We start from the raw sequence: 14997 nt of genomic DNA, 5'->3' as shown, positions 1-14997 counted from the left end.
AGTCAGAGCGCTCATGCTCGGTAGAGAATACTTAGGCGAATTTATAGAAAACGTAGCGGGAAGGATTCTGACAATAGGGAAAATCATAACTCTAGACCTTCTTAATCTTGTCTCTAATCCTTATCTTTGTTAATTGATAGTTTTATTGCTTTCTAGTATTTATTAGTTAATTAGATAAAAACAAATATTATAATCTTTATAATTAGAAAATTATTTGGACTTTTGTTTCTTAGCGATATTGAACAACTGTAGTTAAACCTTAGTTCTCTGTGGGATTCGACTCCGGACTTGTAAACCGGATTATATTTGCAACAATCGCTTAGTCTTTTTTATAAGGCATAGTTGGGCGTGATCAAATTTTGGCACCATTGCCGGGGAACTAACGGTAGAGCTGTAGGTGTACATATTTCTAGGTTGCAAGTTTGAACTTTTATTTTTGTTTTCTTGTATTTGATTATTTTTTGTTTATTTTTTATTTTTGATTTGAGAGACATGGCATCTTGGAATTATGAGAGTTTTGATATTGGTAATTCTACTTTTGATCCTCCTTATGCATATTGTGGAGGAAACCACCCATGGCAAAATTATCAAAATATTCCCGAGAGCGAGTTATGTGCACCAATTCAATCTTATGTGTGGAATGTGTGTGATATATGTAGTAGTTAAGATGGTCACTTTCATGGTTGTGCTTATATTTCTTATCTTCCCCCAGTCACACCTCTTTTTTTATCACCCGAGGGGGTACAAGGGAGTTTTTCCAATTTAAGTGGCATTACTCGAAATAGGATTATTTTAATTCTTAGAGTCGCCACTTGGAATATTTTAATTGGTGTCCCAAGTCACCGGTTTATTTTAAATCCCAAATCGAGGAAATTTAGACTTTCCTTTTGAAGTCTGCGAACCAGAAATTCTAGATAATGAATTCTATTAACCCGGGAGAAGGTGTTAGGCATTCCCGTGTTCCGTGGTTCTAGCATGGTCACTTAGCAATTTGTACTTGGCTTAATTGTTTAACTACACATTTTAAAACCTATGTGCAATTATCTTTTTATCGCTTTTAAATCACTTGAATTCTTCGTATTTAAAGAAGTGAGTTACGCATATGTATACTCTTTCTTTTGGCGCGTCAAAATCATGTCAAGCGAACGTGTCCACAATTAATAACGCTTTGTTTATTTTATTAAGAAAAAAGTTTGGTTGAAGTTGCGCGAACGCATCCCTCAAGTCCTTTTTTTAGAATTAAATTTGTAATTATGTTATGCGAACTTATACATAATCACAATACTATTCTAAATCGAGCCTAAAACAAACTACGAAAGTTCAAGGCAATTTTTATACTAATATTGTATTTATATGAGGGCCATAAATTGAAGGATTTTATTTATGCATGGCACACTCCAAATTATTTGAACTAAATTTGTGCGGGCCAAGTGTTATAGATTTAAAGCATGGCACACTTCTAGTATATTAAGAAAGAGGGTTATATATATTTTAAAGACAAACTAAAGGTATTCCTATTTTTTTTAACTAAATTAAAACTAGTTATCACAACCACGTCACGGGAGTCGTACTCGTAGCTGTAATAATTAATTGTGCGCCTAAAGCAAACTACGGTGTTCATGAATTATTACTAAACTAATTTGAGATTATTGCAAGTTCATGATTTATGGATCAGTTGTGAAAAAGTGTAGTAAATTAATTAAAGAGAGTTAGCATAATCACTGATATATCTAGGTTGTTGGAAGCATTTGACAACTAAGAAATAAAATAAAAGAGGACCAAACAAAGCATGGGCCAAACAAATTCACCACATTCAAAAGGAAATACACACGTTACTACCAGCTAACATGTAAGGGGCATTATAAATAATAACTTGAAACAATCTAATGAATAGTGGATTAAAGGTGCGACAAGAGCCATATAAACATTCATGTGCATGATATCAACTCCCTTTTTGACGTTATCTACTTACTCCAAGGTTTCAAACAGAGGAAATTACCCCCACTGATTCAACAAGAACATTTACAATGAATAGTAGTAAAAGACCTTTTAAATCGACTAATACACCATCCTCATGAAAATCTACTTTCTGTTTCACGCAGAAAACTATTCAAACTTAAAACCTTTGACGTAAATCACATAAGTTTGAAAGATCGATGTACCATAAGTATTAAAACCATGTGAATCCGAAGAAAATACCAAAATAAAGGCAGTGACCGCCTAACTTTAACATTACCTTCACAGGAGTTCATACAAATAGACATGCCTACTGTCTTGCCTTTGTAGTGTTCTATTTTCTTTATTATTTTTTTTTGAACAAACAAAGAAATAGAGCTAAAAGAAAAAAAAAATAACAATATTGGTAAGTAACATTACATATCAAAAGATCAATTTTCCAAAGTAACCAAGTGTTATGCACTACTTCTTGTTCTTTCAATCCACGGGCAAACAAATTGAAAGGTGGAGTACTTGTCTTACTAAAAGGGCTAAACCCACACAATCAACAGATCTAGGAATACGCCCTTATAGACCATTTCAGAGCACATAACACAACTGAAACAAATGTGTCCAAACAAAAATCTGCTGAAGAACTAACAAAATTAGTCGTTAAACTTATTTTACTTACAATTTGGACATTAACAATAAGAAAATGAGAGAAAACACACATTAGGCTCAATAATTATATCTCACAAATTTCAACGACTACAAACATTTGAAAGTTCTCAATAGTAGGAATTTGTACCTCTACAAGCAAGAAACAAAAAGAAGCTAGGAAACTCAGCAAAGCTCGGCGCAAGCAGAAAAAATCAGCAATAACAGCAGCGCAACAAGAACACAGGAATCAACCAGCTTGAACCCGAACCAAGACTGAAATTTTGAACTCCAAAAGAAAACTCGACTTCAACTTGAACCGTCAAATCAAGCTCCCTTGAGAAACAAAACTCCAACCCAAAGAACAAACGCTAAAGAAAATCTATTTTCAGTAACTCCTTTTTGATTTTTTCTCTAAAAAAAATGGAGTAAAAAAACGAACTCAAATCATGATGTCTCTTTTTTTTATGTTTCTGCAGAAAAAAGAGAAGAAGGTCTGAAGAGATGACAAATAATTAAAAACCTAGAAATTTTGACTAAGTTTCTCTGAAGATTTTTATCCGATTTTTCTCTCTAACCTTACAAAGAATGCCTACCTCGTATATATAGTCTTCAAAATCTCCAAATAATCTGCCCAAAAATCTGAAAATCCTTCATGTTTTTGAAGAATTTTGGGACAAATGGAGGGCGTGGATTGATTCACATCTATCCACAGCTCCCATTCATCCAACAATTATCCTTTTTTGTACAAAAATCCGCGATTTTGAGGGAATATTCGTACTCCCCTCTGACAAATCCGTTGGGAAAAAGAGGTGACGTGGAGAGGGGGACCGTTTTGAGTGAACTCGGGTGAGTTATGGCGAGTTGAGGGTTAAGGATCAATGAAGGAGACGATGAATAGTGTGTAGGGCGTCATCTCTGGCTTCTCTAGGGTTTGGGGGAATTGGGGGAAATGTTTATAACAGGGGTTTTATATTGAAGTCAATGGACGGGTCAAAATAATGAGTCAGATCCGATTGTGTTGGGCTGGGGCGGTGAGAGAAGTGTTTGGGCTATGGGTTAATTGATTTTGAGGGGGAAATTTGTGCAAGATGGCCCAATTTTGACAATGGCCGAATTTGGAGGTGATTTGGGAGATTAAAAAATGGGTCCAATTGATACTCTTGTATTCCCCTTCTTTTATTTTCAATTCCTATTTTTCTTTCTTCTTGTTTTTTAATTAAAAATTCTAATAATTAAAATCCTAAATTATCTAAAAAAGTGAGATTGAACTAATTAACTAATCATAAAATTTGTAAACATCACTTAATTCTAAATTAAAAGAGAAAAATCAATAAACTAAAAATTAAAAGACAAAAAATGTAAACATGAGCTATTTTTTGTGATTTTCAAGTTTTATAAAGCAAACAATTATTGCTTAATTCTAAAAATATAAAAACAAATCCTAAATACAACACGCGACATTTTTTGGTATTTTTCATGATTTAAATAAAAATTAAACATGCAAGAAAAATACAAACAATTAATAAAAATCTACAAAAATTCCTAAAAGTGGCAAATAATTAAGAAAAAAAATCTATTTCCTTGGATTTTGTAGAGGTATTTCATGTATGGCAAAAATCACGTGCTCACACCCCTAACCCCTTACTTTGATGGCTCTTCTTTTTCTTGTGAAGTTAATAGGAACAAAGAACTCAGGGATGATGACCCGAAAAAGATCGAAGATATGCTAAAGTGCCTTGTGGAACAATATGATGAGATACAACTGCGGGTACAAAGGCAAGATGCAACTATTCGTAACTTGGAGGCTCAAGTGAGTCAACTAGTTGAAGCTTTTAATACTCAATATACCAATATTATGGATAGTAGCCAGGAGCAGTGTGCATTAGAGATGGAAATTGAGGTGCCAATGGAGGGGTCCAAAATAGAACCCCCAACACTCTAACCAGCTAGAATTTGAGGATGCCAATGTTGAAGAAATAATACTAAAGTCCACCAGGGATGTTGAAGATACAAATTTAGTTGACTCTAGTGTGATTGGTATTGAGGAGGTTAAAAATCTTGAAGTTCATGTATTTGAGCGCGTTGGACCTCATTCCAAATAATTCTCTATATTATGTTCAGATGGTGAAATGGAAATTGATTTGTATGAGCCAATGCAAGAGTTAAAGGAAGAGGTAGATGAGCCCTATATTCTGAAATTTTCAAGGTTGTCTAGGCAAAATGACACTCCTCGGTTGAAAGCCAAAAAGTTCAGAAAGTATCATTTAATTTTTGGCTCGCAACAATTTGTATGGCCTCAGGAGCATGATCATAGAGCAGAATCAAAACTTGGGGTCCAGTTTATAAGTTCAAAGTGGAGGCAGAAGGTGATTCGCGTCGTGCCGCAACATTAAATCGAGCGTTTGTTGGGAGGCAACTCAGCTTTATTACTTTCTTTTATTTATTTATTTTACTATTAATTTTTTAATTGTATTATTTTTGTAGTGTCGATTTTTTTTATTTTCTAGGAGCATGGAAAGCAAAGCTATTGGAAGGATGCAACAACAAACCAGATGGTTGGAACTAAGTGTGAGGTACCCGCATGAATGACCAAGCCTGGGAGAAGTCTGAGTACCCCATGAGCTGCTAGTGCTTCGGCCTTTGGCCTACCAGGGAGTTTCTTTTACCCTCTTATTAGTATGGTGTGCATTGGGGACAATGCACAATTTTAAGTGTGGAGTGAGGAGATTGTCGGGGTGACTTTCTATGCTATTTTAGTTGTGTTAGTTTAATTGAATAATGCTTTTGTTTTAAAAAAAATTGGACTATTCCCCACGATGGATCTATTAAATAATTTTCTTGAAGGATTTAAGTCTAAAAAAATAATAAAAATATTTTCTTTGTAGGTAGTGTAGTAATTCCCCTTTAATTTTTCTTTGTGTCACGGTTCTTTTCTATGGGTTTTATTTGAACCAGGTGTAGCTAGTTTTATTTTTTTTTTGGAATAGGAGTCATTGTGTTGTGTTTTGAATTAAAGCAATATCTCTTGACTTTGTTATGCCATGAGAATAGTGAGTACTTTGGTTGTGACGCTTAGGCTCAGTTTTTGACTCTTGTAGAAGTACCTTAAAATGTATGATTTTAAATTTGCTTAACTGCTTTGACTAGAGTGTCTTGATAAATCCAATCCTGAGTGAGTTATTTGCCATGTGTGTGTAAGGTTTTGTGTTATTATGTGTGTTACATTTGATGTCTAGAACTTGCCCCGTGTGTTTGCAAAGAGAAATAGTAGTTTTGTTCAGTTTTGAAAGTGATATAGATGTTTCTTTGTTGAGCCATAATTGCAATGTTATATTGCACCTAATTGCAATGTAACGTAGTTAACCCCCTTTGAGCTTGTAATCCTGTTTCTTTGGCAACCACATTACAAGTCTTACTCATTTGTCTGAATTAACCATCTATTTGAACCTTTTCACCTCTCATGAGCACTTGAATTGTTATGAACTCTATAAAAGTTAAAGGGTGGGGTGGTTGGTTCGGCTTTTGAGTGGAGCTAATGAAATAAAGAGAAAGGTACACTGATTTGAAAGAGCAAGAGCCACTTGAATTGAAAAAGAAAATAAAAGGAAAAAAATAGTTGTATTGTGTGAAGATATTCATTGACAAGTGGTAACTCTTGATGTAATTGTGCTTAAATAATTTGGGAGTTGATGTCTATTGATGTGAAGGTGAAGTCATGATTTGACATAAGTGTAAGGTTTCAACTGTTAAAGTGTATGTATTAAAGTGCTTAGGGAGGTGTAGTCACTCTTATATCCAAATGTATCATACCCGACCCTCAACCTACATTACAACCAAATAAAGTCCTACTTGATCCTAGACTGAATGAGCTCGATTAGTAGAGTAGTACACTACGGGCAAGCCTATGGTGCATCTTTTGTGGTATATGAATGTCATTTCTGAGAGTGAGTGAATTCTTTCTATCTTGAGTTCCTAATTGTTCTTAAATTTTATATTGTGTGGAACTACTCTCTTTTGTTGTGTGAGGACACTTGATTCATGAAGGAAAGGTAATGTCAATGACCTCTATATTAGAGTAAGTGGGTGAGTTGTGAATAATGCGTCGTACTTGTGAGTCAAACCTTGAGGTGAAGATGTTACGCTTTTGTGCTTAGTCTATTTTAAATATTCTTGGCATGATGAGTTAGGAGAATTGTTTAAAAAAAGGTCGTGTCTATATAAAGTGTAGTTTGATTGCTCGAGGAAGAGCAATGGTTTAAGTGTGGGGTGTTGATGATAGGCTATAATGACGTATTTTAGTCGCTTATTACACTCTAATTTAATGCACTTTAATCGATTTTGAGCTTTAATCGCTAGTGTTTTGCACTAATTGTGTATTTTATGTCTTGTAGGAGTGATTTTGAGCTATGTAGAATTATGAAATGAATTCAAGTGATTTGGAGCTTTGAAGTCTGAGTAAAAGCCCAAGTAATTAAGTCGGGATCATGTTCGGGGATCAACGGATGATAGTTAAGAACGAAACGAAGAATCGAGCGGGCATACGGCGCATTGTCTAGTAAAATACACATAACTCTTCGTTCAGAACTTCGTTTTGGCTCCACAGTATATCGTTGGAAAGCTATTTGAAAGGGATACAACTTTCATGTTTTGCATTTTCGCGAATTCCCAATACCGCGATGCATAGATTGTCACGCGGTTCGCCGCGTCTGTGGAAATTTCCTACAGCATGTCAGAATCAGCAATCTGAACTTTCTCACCCGCATGGTGCGTCGCTCCATGCGGCGCAGTAGTGCAAATTTTACAAAGTGATTGTCCTATTTCATGCGGGAGAAGGTATTTTCGTCTGGGTCCGACCCGACTTGGTATAAATACATGTAAAACGCTATTTTGAGGAGGGGGACATACTTTTGACATAATTTAGACCTACAGAGCCGTCGTGGAGACCGGAGATTCGACCTAAGGAGGAAAGAACACACTAGGAGCAAGGCGGAGAATTATTTTACGAGTTTTAAGGATACGTAGATTAATTCAATATAAACGATAAATTATGTTAACCACATGAGGAGGATGAATCCTGCCTCATGTGATACAATGTCCTTAATGAATTATCAGACCCCTCCCTCCTTTTTATATAGTAGAGGAATCCTACTTTAGGTACAATTCCGTAAAAGGCAAAAAATCTTCTGTTTAATTGATTGTCGATTCTTCATTGATACGTGTTGAGATCCACACCGTGATATCCGACCGATCGCAGATATTTCGGCTTTCTGTTGGTCGTGATTGATTTCTTGACAATGTTCTTTGGAGTCTTTTAGGGTTCGGACCGATCCCGGATCATGACCCCGTTATTCTCAAGGGCGGGCGTGATGCCTCCGGACTCTGACTCGATGAGACCCCTGCTTCGGTTCCGGTCCCTCGTCTTCATGTCTTTAGCTTGGTTAATCCTATCGGAGACTGAGGTGTACTATGAGCCGATTTTACCCGTATACACCCCTCTTACCTGAACATAGTATCATTTGATTATATCATACTCCACCGTTCCAATTTGTGTGATAGTATGGAGTTTAAGAAGTGAAGAACATCGCTTTTAAAACTTATAATCTAAAATAATCCATAGTTATTAGTATGATTTTTTGGTACTCAACCAAAGACTTTTATTAGACTGAATCAGCAACCAAAAAGTTTACAATAAAATTAGGAGCATGCTGGGGTCATGGTCGGGTCATTAAGTTATGCCAGTGGTGTATTACTGTCCTTGCCCCTATTTATTTTGTTTTAAAAGAAATAATAGGACTCCTGCAAACAGAGTAGATGGCAATTTAAGCCCAAATTCATTTGACCCGCCCAACTTGCTTAAGGTTGGGCTGATCATTGACCCGCCCATTTGTTGAACTCAGTTCATTTTGACTCAACTCATTTCAAACCATTGATTTTTAATCCAAATTGATCCATAAGTAACTTTGCTAAAATATCTTTAAAATAATTTTTTGGTTTAATATATTATATATGACCATAACAAAAGAAAAAAAAATTATTTGATAATTGAACAATTCATAAAAAATAATACACATTAATTAACTCTTGATAAGAGTTGGACAGATTGGGCTATGACCCAAATTTTAGCCTAACTTGACCCGGCTAAAGTAAGTCTATGATAGCAGAAATCACTTTTAGTAAGGGATTGGCTTGTTTTTCCTTTTTTTAAGGGGAGGGGGCAGGGGGGGCAGTGTTGAAGAAGAAGAAGAAGAAGCAACAACGAACTGGGAAAAAAAGAAAACGAAAGGGGGGGTAATTTGGCAAAAAGAAGAAATCGCATTTTCTAATACTTGCTATTTTCAACATTTAGCTCGTGTAATTTGGTGACTTGGAATCAGTGGCAAAGCCACAAAATTCAATATAAGTGTTCAAATTTTGAATATAATTTGTCAGCGTACTATGTAAGGGTGTTTAAAGTCTAATTTTTATAAATAACAACTGACAAGTAATATCTTATCCTTTATACAGTATAATTTTTTAGCAAAACGTGTTCAGTTGACCACCATTGGTCACACATAGCTTCGCCTGCTTGTAATTGCTAGGTGCGGCTTTGGATACTATTAAATAAAACACATTGAATCATAAAATTTGAGTAAAAATAATTTGTTCATTATACTGAAGTGCGTTACCTTTATTTAATTATGTCTTCAATATATCCGTAACATTCGGGCTTGATACATTTTTTACGAGCCAAACACGTAAAAATGAAGTCCTCAATAATAAGAAGCGCTAAAATTTTCTATGATAGACTTTCTAACAAATCTGAATTACTCGTGACAATGAATTATTGACCTCAAGAAAATCCAACCTCCCCAAACAAAAAGATATTCATCAGACTCGATGACTATAAATTCAGTCCTAGCCCCTAACTAAAACAAGAATTTATCTATCAGAACCTACTAGAAAGGACAGAAGAAAATTAGACAAGTGTACCTCAAGGGAAGCATGCATTATTCATTTCATCCATAAGTAAACAAAAATGAAAGGCTTGTTATAAATATATTATATTATGGATGTTTATTTAGTACTCTGTTGTAAATAAGCTTCCTGAAGAAGCTTATCCATATGGGACTCCACCATAAATATGTTTATCTATTTAAGTACTCTATTGGAAATAAGCTTCCTGAAGAAGCTTATCACTTCGATACCCGGTTATGGATAAATATTATCCCCGGTAGAAGATTATCCATACCGGGTATAATAAGCTTATCCTTTCAGTACCCAGTTATGGATAAACATTACCCCCGGTAGAAGATTATCCATACCGGGTATAATAAGCTTATCCTTTCAGTACCCAGTTATGGATAAACATTACCCCCGGTAGAAGATTATCCATATCGGGTATAATAAGCTTATCCTTTCAGTACTCCGTTATGGATAAACATTGCTCTCAGTAGAAGATTATCCATATTTGGTATAGCAGCAGCTTACACAACAGCTTCCTTTCTTCTATAAATAGAAGAGATTTCAGTTCATTATGTACATCAGTTTGAATTCGAATAATATATCAGTTTCTCTCTATACTTGTCTTTACTTTATAGTCTTTATTTTATAACACGTTATCAGCACGAGACTCTGCCATCTCGAGCAAATATTTTGAAAGTATCTGAGGTAAGAACTTTCTTTTCCTAAATAATGTCAAATCTTTCTAAACTTGAATTTGTAGCCCTGGATATATCGGGCAAAAGCTACATGTCTTGGGTGCTTGATGCTGAAATTCATCTTGATGCGATGGGTCTGGCAGACACCATCAAAGACAAAAATCAGGCATCAAACCAAGATCGTGCCAAAGCAATGATATTCCTACGTCATCACCTTGATGAGGGCCTGAAAATGGAATATCTTACTGTTAAAGATCCAGTCATACTGTGGAATAATTTGAAAGATAGATATGACCACCTGAAGATGGTCGTTCTTCCACATGCACGATATGATTGGACTCATCTAAGGCTACAAGATTTTAAATCTATCAGTGAGTATAATTCTGCTATGTTCAGAATTATTTCCCAATTGAAGTTATGTGGTGATAATATTACTGATCATGATATGTTGGAGAAAACTTTCACCACTTTTCATGCCTCGAATATGCTCCTGCAGCAGCAATATCGAGAGATGGGATTTAAAAAGTATTCTGAACTTATCTCACATCTTCTTATAGCAGAGCAACATAATGGGCTATTAATGAAAAATCATGAAAGTCGACCTACTGGTTCTTGTCCATTCCCCGAAGTGAATGAGACGAACTTCCACCAGGCTAAACGTGGAAAAGGTCGTGGCCCCAGTCGTGGTCATGGTCGTGGTCGGAAAAGAAACTCTAATCATGGTAATAATAATGCACCAAAGAACACTCCTCACCACCAGCAGTGGAAAAGGAAGGAACAAAAGCATGAAGCGGTGCAAGCACCAAATGCAGAAAATGCATGCTATAGATGTGGAGAAAAAGGGCACTGGTCACGTACCTGTCGTACGCCAAAGCACCTGGTTGAGCTTTATCAAGCCTCCCTAAAGAAGACAGAGAAAAATGTTGAAGCAAATTTTATTTCTGAAGATAATTTAGACTTCATGCATTTGGATGTAACTGATTACCTTGCACTCTCAGAAGGAGAAACAAGTCATGTAATCGGTGGTGAATCTATAGAAATGTAAATATTTTAATTTTTGTTGTTTGTAATAGATAGTATGGTTATGTAATTGTTGTACATAAAGAAAAAATTATGATTTGATAATGATGTTTACTATATTTATGTCATTTTAAAGAATATGGATAATATTATTAGATCAACTTAAACTCTAGCAGAGTTTGCAAGAAATATACAACCACCAGAAGTAGTTATATTTCATATATCTCATTGTAATTATATTTTGTTAACCACCAGAAGTGGTATATGTCTATGATCACCAGAAGTGATAATTTAGGCTTTCTATGGTTACAATTGAAGATAAGCTACATAAATATTCTCTATATTAAATGCACGCCTCGATTTGCTCCTGAAGTAGTAAATATTTTAAAAGAGGTTGAAGCATCACAATTTGATGTTATTAATGCGCATTCAGATAATTATGTTCGATTTCCTGAAGAATGAGAACTTTGATAATATTAATCCATTCCCTGAAGTGAATATGACAATACTAATAAGTCGGGTAAATATGAACGCGCTCTTGATGTGAATACATTACAATTCACCTCCAGAAGAGTTAATATAATTGAGAGAATATATACTCAATATTCCGTATTTTAAATTTGCTCCTGAAGAAGTAACACAATTGAAATTGCCTCCTGAAGTGGAAAAATATTATGAAGAGGAGTTTTCGTGTGCTTAAACAATTGTTTTACATTGTTTATTTGATTGTGATTTTCTCTCATGACACCAGCAGTGTCTGAGCAATATTTGATAGTACAAAATGTATCAACAACTCCTGAAGAGCTAAATGTTTGCCTAAAGAATACATGACACCAGTAGTGCCAGATAAATATTAGATTGTGGATAATAAATGAAGGCTCTCGAAGAGCTTATATACAAATATGTCATTCATATTATATGATTATGGTCAAAACATATGTTGTAGTAAACCTGAAGTTTACTAATACAAATGGCTATCATATTGAGACTACAAATGATTGGAAGATTGATAATCTTCATGTTTCCACAATCATAGGGGGTAAAATAATATGTATGTGAGAAGTTACCCGCCTTATTCTTTAATTTGTACTATATCATGTATCACAGTAAACCAGAAGTTTACTAAAGCAAAAGTTTATGCCATAGTAAACCAGAAGTTTACTAAGAGATAACACATGACATGATAAACTTGAAGTTTTCATTTGCCATTTTTAAATGAGCTATTTGAGAATTCAGATAAGCATATACTAAAGAACTAGAAGATTCTTCAGGAATTCTCATGTGTTGCTTGTTCTCATAATGAATTGATTATACCAGCTAAAGTTGGGACTAAGACCCCTGATTCTGAAATATATAAAAGGTGAATATGGGCCCGTTCACCTATCATGTGAACCACTTATAGGTGCATATATGAGATGGTTACATGTGTAATTATTGTCAACCTGCAGTTTGGCATTTGGAATTGCTTTTCTCGATTAAGAGCATAATTTTCAGATTATGAAATCAAGACAGTTCATCTTGATAATGTTGGTTTATATCCAAGCTGGTTTAGCATTGAATACCTCCTATTAATGGCTAAACCATTGCTTATGAGAACAAAACTTCATGTGTTGGTCTAAGATTTTCTAAATTGCATATAGCAGCACTTGTATGCATCAGATCAACAATATATGATAAGTCCTCCCTTCACAATTGGTTTAGGATCAGAAACCAAATATTTTTACTATCTTTTGTTGCGTGGTATATGATTAATTTCTCTACCATAATACACAAAGATATGTTTCCCAAAGATGATTGGGGATATATGTTAGTTTTTCTAACATTTGGGGGATGGAATAAACAGTTGAAAAATATGCTATATGAATCGAATTATCATGATCCTCACTTAGAAGATAATTCAAGTCGAATGCCAGAAGCATTTGCTGATCCAAAATTAAATATCATATTTCAGCTGCAAATGCTCCTATTAAAATTAAAGTCCCTGAAGGATAGAGTTTACTGTACGCATGAAGCGTGGTAGACCAATCGGTTCCAAAGGTAACAATCCTTGAAAAATAGTAGGAGCTAATGATCAAAATGATCATAATGAGGAGGAAATAAGCTCTAGAAGAGCCCACGACATAACATTTCATGAAACTCCCGAAAAAGTTCAGGTACCTGAAAATAAAGAAAGTGATGAGATCTCCACAAGTTATGTCGCTTCGGAACTGACACAAAATGATCGTCGACGATATATTTAATACAATATAGTGCACAATATTGTAAAAGATTGTGAGGATCGGACTAGCAGTCCAGACACTTGAAGATGTCATACCATTTAGATACAAGTCTTAACCTATATGACTTATTTGGCTAAATCTATATGAAGATCCTTGAAGGATTGAAAATGCCCGAAGCATATAATTCAAAGTCTTGAGAAATGTACTCGATCAAATTATAAAGATCTTTGTACGGTTTAAAGCAATCTGTGCGCGTGTGGTATAATCGCCTCAGTAAATATTTGCTGAAAGAAAGTTACATAAATTATGTTATTTGTCCATGTATTTTTATAAAGAAAATGTCATCAAAATTTGTTACACTTGCTGTTTATGTTGGTGACATAAATCTTATTGGAACTCCGGAAGAGCTCCAAGAGGGTCTTAAAAATACTTTTACATGGACAAAGTGTACCCATTAAGTACACCAATGAATATTCAATCACTTGAAGTGAATAAGGATCCGTTCCAACCTCTAGAAGAGGATGAGGAGCTCCTTGGTCCTGAAATACTCTATCTCGGTGTAGATGGTGCACTTATTTATCTTGCTAATGCTAACAAAAGTGGTGCAGATCGTATTGGTAATGCAGATGCAGGTTATTTATCCGATACCCATAAAGCTCGATTTCAAACCGGCAAGCAGGGAGTGCATATGATTGAGATCAGTGATTCATTCGAGAAACATGTGGGTTGGAATGTGATAAAAGACCCACAATATTATACGGAGACAATGTTTCATGCATAGCACTATTAAAGGGGGGATTTATAAAAGGAGATAGAACGAAGAACATTTCACCAGAATTATTCTACATACATGATCTTCGGGAAAATTGTGACATTAGTGTGCATCAAATTAGTTCAAGTGACAATCCAACAGATTGTCTTTACCAACATCAATTTCTGAGAATATGGTATACAAGATTCGAATGCGGAGACTCAAATATTTGAAATAAGGTTTTCTTCAGGGGGAGTAAAATGTGCGTTGTACTCTTTTTTCCTTACTAAGGTTTTTCCCACATGGTTTCCTTATAAGGTTTTTAATGAGGCAGTCAGCAATGCGTATTACTAAATATGTGTACTCTTTTTCCTTCACTAGGATTTTTTCCCACGTGGTTTTTCCTAGTAAGATTTTATTGAGGCACGTTATCTTTTAATGAACATCCAAGGGGGAGTGTTATAAATATATTATATTATGGATGTTCATTTAGTACTCCGTTGTAAATAAGCTTCCTGAAGAAGCTTATCCATATGGGACTCCACCGTAAATATGTTTATCTATTTAAGTACTCTATTGGAAATAAGCTTCCTGAAGAAGCTTATCACTTCGATACCCGGTTATGGATAAACATTACCCCCGGTAGAAGATTATCCATACCGGGTATAATAAGTTTATCCTTTCAGTACCCAGTTATGGATAAACATTACCCCCGGTAGAAGATTAATCATACCGGGTATAATAAGCTTATCCTTTCAGTACCCAGCTATGGATA

General features: G+C 35.0%; 1 long non-coding RNA gene across 1 annotated transcript; it reads right to left on the bottom strand.

Moving 5' to 3' along the window:
- Window positions 1–2651: 2651 nt before the first annotated feature.
- Window positions 2652–3603, bottom strand: LOC104246609 (uncharacterized). Its single transcript, XR_715993.2, has 2 exons — window positions 3189–3603; window positions 2652–3065 (listed from the first exon to the last, which is right to left on the bottom strand). It is a non-coding gene; the product is annotated as an uncharacterized lncRNA (long non-coding RNA).
- Between the last annotated feature and the right edge of the window lie 11394 nt (window positions 3604–14997).

This window comes from Nicotiana sylvestris, chromosome 8 (assembly GCF_000393655.2).
Source record: "Nicotiana sylvestris chromosome 8, ASM39365v2, whole genome shotgun sequence".
NCBI classification, from domain to species: Eukaryota; Viridiplantae; Streptophyta; class Magnoliopsida; order Solanales; family Solanaceae; genus Nicotiana; species Nicotiana sylvestris.
Note: the sequence above shows the minus strand (reverse complement) of the source record. Positions and strands in the feature narration are given on the sequence as shown.